The sequence below is a fragment of the Plecotus auritus genome, assembly GCF_963455305.1.
Source record: "Plecotus auritus genome assembly, chromosome: 4".
Taxonomy (NCBI): domain Eukaryota; kingdom Metazoa; phylum Chordata; class Mammalia; order Chiroptera; family Vespertilionidae; genus Plecotus; species Plecotus auritus.
The window spans coordinates 182,705,748-182,719,056 of record NC_137775.1 but is presented as its reverse complement, the minus strand read 5'-3'; the positions used below and the strand labels follow the sequence as shown (position 1 = coordinate 182,719,056).

At 44.3% G+C, this 13,309-nt stretch overlaps 1 protein-coding gene across 3 annotated transcripts in view; it reads right to left on the bottom strand.

Annotated features, from left to right (window-relative positions):
* CREB5 (cAMP responsive element binding protein 5) overlaps positions 1 to 13,309 on the bottom strand; it is a 392,673-nt gene that overhangs the window by 15,942 nt on the left and 363,422 nt on the right. The gene's annotated exons all lie outside the window — the stretch shown is intronic.

The following is a 13,309-nucleotide window of genomic DNA, read 5'->3' as shown; positions in this document are numbered from 1 at the left end:
TGCCACTGAGCACAGGCCCCAGCTGATATGGCTCTGCATTTTGTAAAAGTCACAAGAATAAAAGGTTTTTGCCTTTCAAAAGATTCCTCAGACACAGAAAGGAAGTAACTCCACGTTTTGAATATAGGAACTACTAATGCTATTTAAGAGTTTCAGATTAGATTATAATCCATCACTTTGGGAGGCAATATGTAGGACTTTTCCATTTGTTACCATGATGTAACTCACAGTCCCTCCTGATAACTTAATTTTCCTCACACAGTAACTTTCTTCTGACTCTGGAAGGAAGTGAGGAAAGTCAAAGATTACAGCTTCTCTGATGCGACATCAACAGGTCTGTGTCTAACACAAAAGCATTATCTATTCACCAGCAAACAGACATGCACGCGCGTAAGCAGGGCTCAGTCAACGTTTTCTAAAGGGAGTCAGAAAGCAAATATTTTCGTCATTATGCCTAAGGGTCTCTTGTCACAAGACTCAGCTCCGCCCTTTGAGTGCAAATGCAGCTGTCGAAGGTATGTACATGAATGATCCTGCTGTGTTTCCAGTACAACTTTAGTTAGGGACAGGAAATTTGACTTTCAAAGGATTTTCATCTGACCTGAAATGCTTTTCTACTTTTGATTTTTTTAAATAATTTAAAAAATGCAAAAACCATTGTTAGCTCCTGTGCTGTGCAAATTAGGTCATGGGACAGACTTGGCCCATGGACCATCATTTCCTGGTCCTGATTTAAAAATTCAGTTGGTAATCAGCTTCATTGCAGTTTCTTGAAGATTGTATTTTTCTTCTACACAGACATTTATCATCATATCCTGAGGGGCCCCGCGTGCTAAGTACTTATAATACAGTGACTGCTTGGAAATGCATCTTCTGCAGAGATGATAATCTAGTTGGCAAGCTCACGTTGGCTTCATAAGGTATTTACTAGGGAGCTAAAGTTCTCTCCTGATTTGTGTTCTTATCTGATAGATAACAGTGGGGTGTGAGCACTGGGAAAAAGAAAATTCAGAGTTGTATTTCAATGATCAAAGCAAACACGTTGCAGCCCTGTACAAAATTAATGATTCTCAACTGGTCAGAGTAAACTATTGATAAATACCAATTCTATTCATCAATGTCTTTACTTAACCATAAAGAACCTCCACATAAAAAAAAGAAAGGGGGGTGGGGCTTGGCAGACCTATATGTTAGTTATTGAAAACACTTCCTACATCCTCATTCAGTAACTACTCTTTCCTGAGCAATAGCTATGGACCTTCATCATGGAAATCCTGAAGAAGTTGTTTTCTGAATTCCTAGGAAAGAGTAGATGCTGGATACTATGTTTGCTACTAATGAACTAAGTGAACTAATATTCCTCACCTCCAATTGTTAGAAATGATGTCATTGTTTTAATAAAAATGCTCATTATAAAACATTTAAGCAATGCTTAAAAGTACAATGAAGTCAGCAACAAGTGAACCAAATGCATTGTTTATATTTGGTGGGAGAACAGCATTCCCAACTCTCTGTATGCACATGTTCTATTCACCAGCAAACAGAGATGCATGCGAGTAAGCAGCGCTCAATCAACTCTGTATGCACATGGGATCATAATAGCATGCGGTTTTATATATATACTAGGGGCCCAGTGCACGAATTCATGCACCTTGAAAGGAACTGTGGGCTGTGAGGCTGCGGTGGGCACAGGGGCGGGTCTCGTGTGCCCCAGCCTGGCCCCTCCTGTCGCGGACCTGGTCCCCTGTCTGCTGACAGCCCTGCTCCTGCCACCACCGCTCCCATGTGCTAATGGCATTGGCCCTGCTTGCACCTGCTGATGGTGCGGAGCAATTGGGGCTAGCGCCGTCAGCGGGTGTGAGCAGCAGCTGCTGGCCCGATTGCCCTGCAGTACCAGGGGGAGGTGGAGAAGCCCTGAGGGGCAATCGGGGCCAGCAGCCGCCGCTCGCACCTGCTGAAGGCACTGAGAGATCAGGGCCAGCGTCGGGAACTGGCAGCAGGTGTGAGCAGCGGCTCCAGTGCCGGCAACAGGTGCGAGTGCCTGGCGGGACCCTGGGGTGCGGAAGCAACGAATTTTCAGTAACCAACAGAGGCTTGCCCCGATGACAGCGACCAGTGCCCCACCTTGGTCTGGCACCCCTGCTCACCATCCCACCACAGCCAACACCCGCCATGTTCTGCATGCACCCCCTGGTGGTCAGTGCACCTCATAGCAAACGGTTGTTCTGCTGTTCGGCCTATTTGCATATTAGAGTCATATATATATGTATATAAATTTATCTTTATTGTTGAAAGTATTACAGATATCCTCTCTTTCCCCCCCACTGACCCCCTCCACTCTGCTCCTCTCCCTCCCGAGGCCTTCGCTGCACTGTTGTCTGTGTTCATGGGTTATGCAATATACTAGAGGCCCGGTGCATGGATTTGTGCACTGGTGGGGTCCCTCGGCTTGGCCTGTGGGGATCAGGCCGAAACCAGCTCTTCAACATCCCCTGAGGGGTCCCAGATTGCAAGAGGGCGGTTCTCGGGTGACGCACCCTGGAATCGGGCTCCTTCCTCTCTGGTTCTAGGTGCTACCCGTGAACCGCAACTGCCAAGTCACTGCAGCTCAGCAACTCCTGTGTTGAGCGTCTGACCCCCTGCTGGTCAGTGCACGTCATAGCTACCGGTTGGAGCATCTGTCTCCTGGTGGTCATTGTGCATCATAGATACTGGTCAAACAGTCGGCGGTCGCTTAGGCTTTTATATATATAGATAACATGTGATTTTAAAAGCTTTGGTTGAACATAATATAAGCAAAAGAAATGAAGATTGAATAAATTGCTGGACTGCAGATATATGTATTTTTTTACCCCAAATAATAATTCCAAACTTAACAGTGAATAAAATTATGAAAAAAGATTATAATGAAATCATTGTTTTTTTAAATTGACATATTAGATATTAATAGAGTTTCAAAACTATTCTTTGTAATTTTATTATTAAATATATAGTTGCATAGTTAAAAAAAATAAACTATCACAAGAATATGAGGTGAAAAAATAAAGGCACCTGCCTGCCGTTCTCTAAGCCCCAGTTCTATTACTCAGAAGTAACCACCATTCATCCCTCAAACATTTCCTTGGCACTTCTAAGAATGCACTAGTGCAAGCCCTTCTTATGATACGTAGTTTTGTATCTTGTGTTTTTTTTCACTTTAACACTGTATCTTTGACACCTATCTATATCATCAAAGGCTAATCATAATGGCTGTCATTAATTGAGTACTTACTACATGCCACTCCTCTTTCTGTCTTTTGCAAGTATTAACTCAACTAATCCTCAGAACAACTCTGCAAGGCTACAAATGAGGCTTAGCCATGTGCCAAGTTCATACCACTAGAGGGGAGAGAAGGTGCCAGAAGTCATGCCATGCATACTTTGCCAAAAACAGGAATAAACTGTGCTATGCCACCTCCCCACCATCAAAAGGAAAGGCAGAAATAAGAGAAGGGGCTAGACAAGTTGGCAAGAGGAGATGCCTTTGCTGCATGGTCCAGCAGTAGGCTGTGCGTGTGTTCCCTGACACACAATTGGAGATCAAGATACAGTTGTTCTGAAACTTGGCAGAGGGAAGGTAAGAATTTCCAGGAAGCTCAGATGCAACAAAGGATTATCTAGGGCGCAGTATGATCACCTCCCTTGTTATGCTTGTGAAGAATGAGTGTATACTTGTATTTTCCCCCAAAAAACAGATCTGATAAGGTCTCTTCTCCCTGCCCTCACTTTGTAACGCTTGGACATATGGCACTTCTATGTCTTTCTAATGCTCATGGGATGAATGTCAAAGTCCTTGATGTGACCTATGCACAGGCACTACAGTGTGTGGCTCTGCCTTCCCACCAGCCCTTGGTCTTCCCACACAGGCCACACAGGCCTTTGCATTTGATAGTCTTCTTGCCTGGAATGCTCTTTCCCTTTCTTCAGACATTCTATAGCTCTCAGCTCCAGACTCCTCCTTAGTAAATTCTCCCTGGTCTCCTGGTATAAATCAGACCCTGTTGTTACATAGTGCAGTAGAGCTATATTCTTCTTTTTAAAATTCAGATCATGATTTTGAGAATGATTATTCAATTAATAGTATCTGTCAGCCATTCCAGATTGTAAGCTTCATGAGGGCAGGAACCATGGTGCAGTTTGCTCAGTGCTAAATCCACAGTGTTAGCAAAGAGCCTTATGCATATTAGACTCTGAGTTCATATTTTTGGAATGAATGAATGAATGAATGAAAGGAAGAAACTTCCTGAGGCTTATGATGATGCTGCTGAATTTTCAACTTGGATCACAGCAAGTGGTATTTGTATGGGAGGACGAGTGTATTAGTCAATGAAGGTGAGCAGAGTCAACTGCAGATCATGCAGGCAGCTGGGCTGTAAAAGTACACTGTCGAAGGGCTCCCTGCTCCACACCCCGCCTGCCCTCCAACGAATGATAACAGAAATGAAAGAAAACATAAATAAACCAAAGAATGCACATTAACCTCATCTTGATATATTCTCCCTGAAAAAGTGGCATAGAAAATTGAAAAGATGTGTAGGAGTGGGTCACTATGTCATCCCTTCAATGCTACAAACAACTCTTCCACCTTTAATTAGGAGCAAATGGAGCCTGACAAATAAATACTATGTACCAGATCTTCATCTCTCAAATAATTAGCTTGTGCTGTTAAGGGAAATTACTTGATTGCCTCAAGTCTATTCTTGCATGTTTCACGCCAAGACAATAATCCTAGTCAAGCTTATAACATTCCATTTAATTATTCACTCAACAAATATTTACTGGGCATTGAGTTAGGCATATCATTATTTATTTGCCCACTACATGAAGGAAATAGGAGACACATAAAACCAAAGTTTTTTCAAAGCAAAGGAGAAAAAACTGAAGGTTTCCAAGCCTCCCCCTCCCCCCGCCCCGGCCTAGAGAATCTCAGGACTTAGGGTCGAGTCCGCCCTCCAAGCACCAGCCTTCATCTTTGAAGAAAAGCCGTAAAGATAAATGATCATCGAGCTGCTCTGCATATGCCACATTTAATCTTCTCCATGTCCTTTCTAAAGAGTAAGGCACTTCTCAAAGTCCTAAAGAGCCTACCGCTCCCCTGTATCCTGGTGCCAACAAGAGTCACTGCGCTGGAAATCATTAAAATATACCAAATACAGATATCTGTACCCTACTCGCTTAGGGATGATAAATGAATGGTAAACGAGTCCAAGCTGTATTCTGCAGAATGATTTTTCTTTTTGAAGCTGAACTGTGTCTTGTTTTAAATAACATTCTACCCAATGCCAAGAAAAGGCAAGGGAAAGAGAGTGGGAAATTAATGAGCAAATAAACATATATTTTTCAGCTATAAAAACCAGGGCTATTACTGAGGTGTGACTGCAAGAAAGAAAAAAAAATGGTTCTGTTTACTTTCTCTGGTCCTCCATCACATCCATTTATGCGAGAGAGCAAAGCAGGAGAGACAGCAAGAAGCCTGACACAGCTGGTTTCAGTCAGAAGGGGTCATTTTCATTCTCTCTGTGTACTTTACAAGCCCCTTCTTCACTGATCCGGGTGGGAGGGTGGGCCTGCTGCCTCGGATCTGAGTCCTGGTCAGAAACCAGCTCTCTGTCTCCTCCCGTACTGTGCCTGCGCTGCCATGAGAGCTCAGCCTCAGCCCCAGCCCCTTTCTAGTCTCCTGCTTAGCTCAGCTTTGCATCACGGCGCATTGTGGGAAGCCCAGGGACACGCTCTCGTCATTACGGCCACGTGGGTACATGCAGGGGGGCCTGCGTGAGCAACCCGCACAGGACACGCCCACCCACGTCTGCCCCAGGCGGTTTATCTTCCATTAACAACTCGCTCTTGCCAATTAGAAACATTTGTGAAGCTTGGAGACCTTTCTCCTCCATCTTCAGTGCGGCCCATTGCTTACGCTTCATGGACTGAAAGCCAAGCAGAATTCAACATCATTTGAAATTCATTTGGGCGGGGAGGGGGGGAGGGGGGAGCATTGTTTCTAGAAAGGTTTTAATTAAAAATGGCTTTTGGCTTTTGTTCCAGAAAAAAAGATGTTACTATCAAAATGTAGTGTTACTGAGTTGACCACAAGGAAGAGAGGCTGTCTATATAAAAACAGGACAAAACCTGTATTTGTAATTCCTTTTACAAAAGTTGCTATCAGTGGCTTCCCTCAGGTATTGTTGTACACGTGATTTCTTCTCGCTTTCTCTCCCCTCCTTCCCCCAACATAGGTGGTCAATGATGTGAGACCAGAATCTCCACTGGAGGGGCATGGGCATATCAATGACTACTCACTCCGGGTATCAAGGATTTCTGAAACTAAGCCTCTGAATTAGTGAAAAAACAAACAAAACACCCTGATATTTATCCACTGAGTTTTATAATGATACATTGAGTAGTCTGAATCGCAGAATGCTTCCCAACCTTGAGTAAGCTACAGATGGGCAGAAGGAGAACAGTCCCATGGTGCTCTGGGACAGTTACATAAACTTGGAGTTTCATGTTGCCATGGTAACAACAGTTTTAATGCCCAGGTTCACATCTGGACTTCAGGATGTCTATTGAGTATGATCGCATCACCCTGACAGCATAGTGGATCTTAAACTCCACATTTATTTCAGGATCAATATTAAGATAATTAACTAAAATCATACCTGGCTTAATCACTTGGAATAAAATGTGCTCCTTTCAAAACTTTGGTGATGTAACTCAGTTCTGATGGTTTCACAACTTAAGTATATTCATGTGTCACTTAATGATGTGGATACATTCTGAGAAGAGTGTCCTTAGGTGATTTCATTGTCTGAACATTGTAGAGAGCATTTACACAAACCTAGATGGTTTAGCCTATTAAACTTTACTATATGGTATAGCCTACTGTTGTAGGCTACAAATCTGTACAGCATTTTACTATGCTGAATACTGTAGGCAGTTGTATACAATGGATGTGTTTATATATCTAAACACAAAAAGGTACAGTAAAAATACAGCATAAAAGATAAAAAAATGGTACAACTGTATAGGGCTCATACCATGAGTGGAGCTTGCTAAGAAAAGTTTTTAAATATCTCAGTATTTTACTTTTTATAAAAAGCTTGTGTTACCCTCCACCCACACACAATTCTACTGTGTCCCACGGATTACTCTGAATGTCCTTTTGCTTAATAAAGTTTTTTATCCCATGATGTTTCCTCACTTCCTAGAGGAGGAATCAAGTTCAAGGTGGTAGAGCCAGGCTTCTAAACCAAGACTTCTCACTCCAAGCAGAAGTTCCTTGAAACAATGGCTTCCTTCTTTATTTTAGACATCCATACAACTCACTTCTCCAATAGATTCCTACCTCTTAGCTGACATTAACACAGATCTTTTTTCTGATGGAATTAGGAGCTCAGAATCCTGTCCTCATTTTGATAGACAAATTAAGACACATAGGGCCAAGTGGTTTACTTATCCAAGGACCTAACACTGTTTTTTATTAGAATTAAGACTAGCGCCTGCTCTCAGAACAGCAGTTTGTTCTGAAAATTGCTAAAATGTACAGCCTCTTACAATGCCCAACATCCTGCTGAATCATAAAAGACAGTCACTGAGTCAAAGAGATGAAGGGACATGGTATCTGAAATAAAACAATTCTGTAAGTGTGCATTCATTAGTGTCTTCATTTAACAAGAATAAATTGAAGACTCACTCTTGCAGAACTGTAATTCATATATGACTTAGCTATTAATACAGAAGTGGTTGGTAAAGAAATTGCTGCATGTTGTCTGTGGGGTTTGTTTTGCTCTTTGCCACCGAAGTTGAACGTATCACCTAGCACTTGGGCCTGCTTTACCTTATTTTAGAAGCCATGGCCACAGGTGGGCAATGATAGAGGGAATCTAACCTGGAGTTCTTTTCCTTGCTTAAATTAGAACTGTTGAGGTACCACTTTTCCTACAACTCTATCATCTTCCTGCTGGCTTAGAACTAAAGAGAAAATGCAGAAACCACAGCCATGAACTTGTATGATACAAAGTTAATAGAGATAGTTAAGCACAGCAGACCAAGAATCAGCATCCAGAAAGATTTTGGGCAGACTAGTATATAATCTAATCTAATAAGATAAATTTAACGGGGATTAGTGTAACATCCTGTGCTTGGTTCACAAAAACAACCAAACAAAACACAATAAACATCGGCAAGTCCAAAGGCAGCTTAGGGAAGACGGAGCTTGCCAATTATGTACATACTAGTAGCCCTGTGCATGAATCCGTGCACCAGTAGCTCTCTGCGGGGCCTGGCCTCTCCATGCCTGTGGCCCAGAGGCCCATCCGTGGCTGGTCGTGGAACGCTTGCCTTCTCGCCCGGGCGACGATGTAAGCGTTCCATGCCCCAGCCTGGCCAGAGGCCCATCCACGGCCGGGCACAGAACGCTTGCCTCGTCGCTGTGGCGATGAAGCAAGCATTCTGCCAGGCCGCTCATGCTGCCCACTCTCAGCAGCCGCCCCGGGACTGGGGGACTTCAGTGGGGCTGAGTGGACTGGATGCCGCCATCTTTGTGACGGAGTGATGGTTAGTTTGCATATTATCCTTTTATTAGATAGGAAGAGAGGATGCCAGGGTTTCATGTGACTCTGTAAAGCCACATTCTGTGATTGATGCATGTGTCCAAACAGCTGATGTGACTTTGCAGCTGCAACAATGAAACTAGATTAGAGAACTTAAAGCAACAGAGAGTGAGTCCTGTTCACCTCTGCACCGGCTATGATGTGCACCACATAAGTCTATGTCCCCGCACCCCAGCCTCCCACACCAGAGACCTCAATATCACATCTAATAGGTATTGGATTTTCTCTATGGGAGAAAGCCAGTTCTCAACTGATGGGCATACACACTGTGACCACTTTTCCCTCTGTAACTATACTGTGATGAATATCCTGCATTCAGACATATTGGCATGCTTGCCTGACTACTTCTAAAAAGTATTCATTATCTTTTTAAAAATTTTGATAACATAATCCATCCAGTGGGTTCAATTGATGCTGGTGGTGGTGATAACTGTGTGTGTGTGTGTGTGTGTGTGTGTGTGTGTGTGTGTAAGGGGGGGTGCCACCTGGGTGTCTGTTAAGGGAGTTCTAAAAGGAAAGAATTAGAATTAGGGTGGTAGCACCCATCAAATATCAGCTTTTAGTTGGAACCTTTTCTTGGGTCTAGTTTTTTATTTATTCTATCAATATCTCCATACCCAGGTGAGATAATGCCAACATTCATAGTTTTAGGGTCCCCTGTTCCTGTCTGGTCATGGAACTCCTTAAGCTCTAAGGCATAGCTTCAGGTACTAACTTGGCCCAGGCAGATATTATATCCTTCTGGCTGGTTTCCCTGGCAATTTTAAAGGTGCTGAATACACAGTGGCTTAGAATAAATATTTGTTGATCGCCTGCCTGCCTGCCGCCTGCCAGTCTCCAGGAGTGGTGCCTAACCATGGAACGTCTTTGAAGCTCAGGCCTATAATTTTCTCCACAGAAACTACACCTTCTGGTGGTGGTTGCAAGGAGAATAATGCCCTTTGTCTTGCTAGCAAACACGTCTCACCCCCCAAAACCCAGCACCTGCAAGCCTGGGTAATTTTAGGTGAGGGCTTATTTCCAGCTTTTATAGAAGAAGCAAGTTCTATTGGAAAAAAAGTAATCCTTTGTTATTTTATTTTGGACGAGCTTTTAATCAGAAACATAGGCAGTAACATATGTTAGAAATATACATATGAAACATAGAACTTTGCATTTATAAGTCACTATGGAAAATCCATGTTAATGCAACATTAAGTTTGGGATTTTAATTGCACAGAAGTCAGGAAACTCAGAGTTCAAGTTCCCATAGCAAACTTTGGTCCTCATGTGCATCCCAGGACCCTTCCTGAGTCGGGTGACCTAATTATTTGGCAAAAAGTGGTGCAATAAAAAGCGATGGAAAGGATGGCTCCTCGCGGCTATATTTCCCATCATCTCAGACAAGATGGGCAGCGGTCAGCTTTAGCTACATAAATGGTATCCTTTTTAATGCATGGCAGTCCTTGGTGACCACCGTGACGGACAATGCCACTGTCGTGCCTGAGGCAGGATTCAGGTCTCGGCAGTGCCCTGCTTGGGTAGAGCAGCCAGGCACCAACACGTCACCGGGTCCTCCAGCGGGTCCTTCCCCACATGTTCTGAGGGCAGCTGTGTTCAGCTGGCACTGCTTCCCCATCCTGAACCCTGCTCTGTTCTCGGAGGACACCTTTCATAACACAGATGCTCAAAATTCTGGATCTGAAAGTCTGACTAAAAGGCCCTCAGGGGACTGGAAGAAGGACCTTCCTGGACACACTTCTGCCTGGTCCTAGGAGACCTGGCCAGGACAGCTGGTCTATGTGGTCGCCTTCCAGCGTGGCTCCAGTTGTTGGGAGATAGCAGGATGTGTGTCACAGTGTCTGTTAGAAACATCAGGTTGTCTGGCCAAGGGAGCCTTGAACTTATTCAAGTAAAAAGGAATCCACAGGGGATTCTCTCTACCTGTGGGTAGTGGACTGTCTGAAGTGTAAGCCGTCCTGTCCCTTGGCATCTCTATCCCAGTCTACCTAGCATGCTGTGTGTGTGTCCAGTCCCGGCTTTCTCCCGACTAAATGGTAATGGTACAGTCTGCTTCCCCACGGTCCCCTTGGCCTCTGTATCTGACCCTCCCAAAGTGTATCAACACATTGGGAGGGAGAAGAGGGGAGGGCGGAGGGGTTTTGAGGAAAGGGGAGAGAGAAGAGAGAGAGAGAGAGAGAGAGAGAGAGAGAGAAAGAGAGAGAGAGAGAGAGAGGAGAGAGAGAGAGAGAGAGAGAGAGGAGAGAGAGATTGTAATGAACTCTAATTCTGAAGTGCTACTTAACTTCTTGTTTGGGCTTTGCTGGTGTCAGTGGCCCCAAGTCGTTGGACCAATAGCCAACTCGACTTGCTGTGATGGTTCTGTGGTCCTATGAGAGAAGAGTTCCAGGTCTGCTGGGAACAGGCTGGATTATACGGAGTTCAACTCGGCAGTGTGAGAGCACAAACAGCACATCTATAAATAGTCCCTGGGCTCTCAGCACACTGAGAACCCCCAATGCCACTTGTGAGCTGGCTGGTCTCACTGAGCAGGAAAAACCTGTGAGGGACTCAGGATGGAGGAGCCGCGCCATTAATAAAAGCTTCTATCAACAGCACACTCTTCGGGATTGTAGGCCAACCACACAGGGAGAATAAAGCTGTGCTTGGGGAAGCCAGAACAAAACCTTTTAAAAAAAATCCTGCATGTCTACATTTAAGACATTTCCAAGAGGAGCCACTTACAGTTTTTGAAGAATCTGGAAGCTTGTGTAGAGGAAGGAAAATGTTTGAATCATGCCCAAGGAGATGACGGTGCAGAGCATTTCAACTGAAAAATGAGTAACAACTTCTGTCTGAGCTGATGTTGTTTCTCACACGTGTTTTAAAAATTTGGTTAATAACTGGGCAATGAAGAATGTCAAGTATTCTCTCTTCTTTTCTAGTTTCAGAGTTCTCTCTGAAGTTTTCCCTTTTTGTTTCAGGAGGTATGACCAACAAAATACATTAACTATTTGGCACACTTTTCAGAGTGGAATTACAGGCCATGGCCAAGCTGTCTTTTAACCTCTCAGTTTCTATTGTCTCCATGGTGTACAATTCAATGAGCCAGAGGTCTAAACCTACCATTTAACTGCCTACAAAGTAAGTGATGGGGGCGGGAGGCAGGGAATGTGCAACCATCTCCTTAAATCACATTGTCACAACTGAGTACCATTCTAAAAATGCCAAACAGAAAGCTTTTGGGTTGATTTATTAATTGAAAATGGCCTGTCTGAGAATTTATTTCCTAACAAGCTTAAGATATCATTTCATGAACTGTCTTCTTTTTCAGCTTCAGCAATTTCTTCTCCATCTCCAGATTTCTCTAAAGCAACTGCTCACCAGGAACTGACAAGAATATAGCAGCTTGCCCTAAATCAGTACCTGCCTTCTAGAGAGAGCAAAGCGCTTGGCAGGTAGTAAGAGTCTGAAGTAGGTGATGAAGACCATTCCCCATGTTTCAAAGATGTAGGAAATTCCTGTGCAGAAAGGTTAAGTCACCTGTGTGAGAGCCAGTGAGGAGCAGGGATGTGAATAAGATGTTGGTTGTGGTGCAGTCTGACAGCTTGTCTGGTTAGAAGAAAGATGGTGGTAATAAAGAAGATGGTGGAGAAGGCAAGAAGGAAGGGAAAAAGCAATGGACAGAGGGAAGGGAAGAAGACATATAGGAGAGGAAAAAGAGTTTGAAAAGCAAGTCAGCTCTAGCTGGAGATGAAAAAAACATGCTCTACCCACAGGCTCAGATACTGTATGTATGTGTGTGTGTGTGTGTGTATGTGTGTGTGTGTGTGTGTATATATATATATATATATATATATATATAAAGCCAGCGACCGTAACAACTGGTCGCTATGACAACCACTGTGGCCAGCGAACTGGCCCGATGGGGGGTGAGGCCGGTGGCCAACCTCCCGTGGCCCCTCCCCCCGCCAGACCAGTCCCTGATCCGCCTCCCCTACCCAATAGGGGTGAGGGCCATCCGGCCAACTACCTGCAGCCCCTCTCCCCCACCGGCCCCACCCCAGTCGGCCCTCCCACACCAATCAGGGGTGAGGCTGACCGGCCAATCGCCCACGGCCCACCCCCTTGCCAGCCTGGCCCTGATCAGGCCCCAATCAGGGTGGGCAGGCTGGCCAACCTTCCGCCATCTCCTCCTCCTGACAGGCCCGGACCTGATCCACCCCAATTGGGGCTGAGCTGGCTAAACCTCACCCATGCACGAATTCATGCACTGGGCCTCTAGTTAATTAATAATGAATGATTGGGCTCACTGTAAAAGAGAAGTGAATATAAGGTTGAGTCAAAGTATTTCAAACATAAGAAAAGCTCAATTCCCCTTTTTAGGAAATGGTTCACTCCACCCTGGTTTCCAGATAAATTCATCAACAAACAGTATTATCAAGTGGTTTTTTTCCTTTCACCAAATGCCAGGCAAGAGAAAGTCTGAATTTGGTGTGGCAGATAAGGAAGGAATTGCATCCTGCAGGGTTGTTTTTTACATGAATAATATTGTATATAGACATTGCCCCGCTTCTGTAAGGTTTTCAAACCAAGCGTGGTTAACCAGAGGCTAACAAAATGGTTAACCAAATGTGTCAGCTGCTAAGCCAAGTGGAAATAGTGATGGCAGTGCAAGCAAA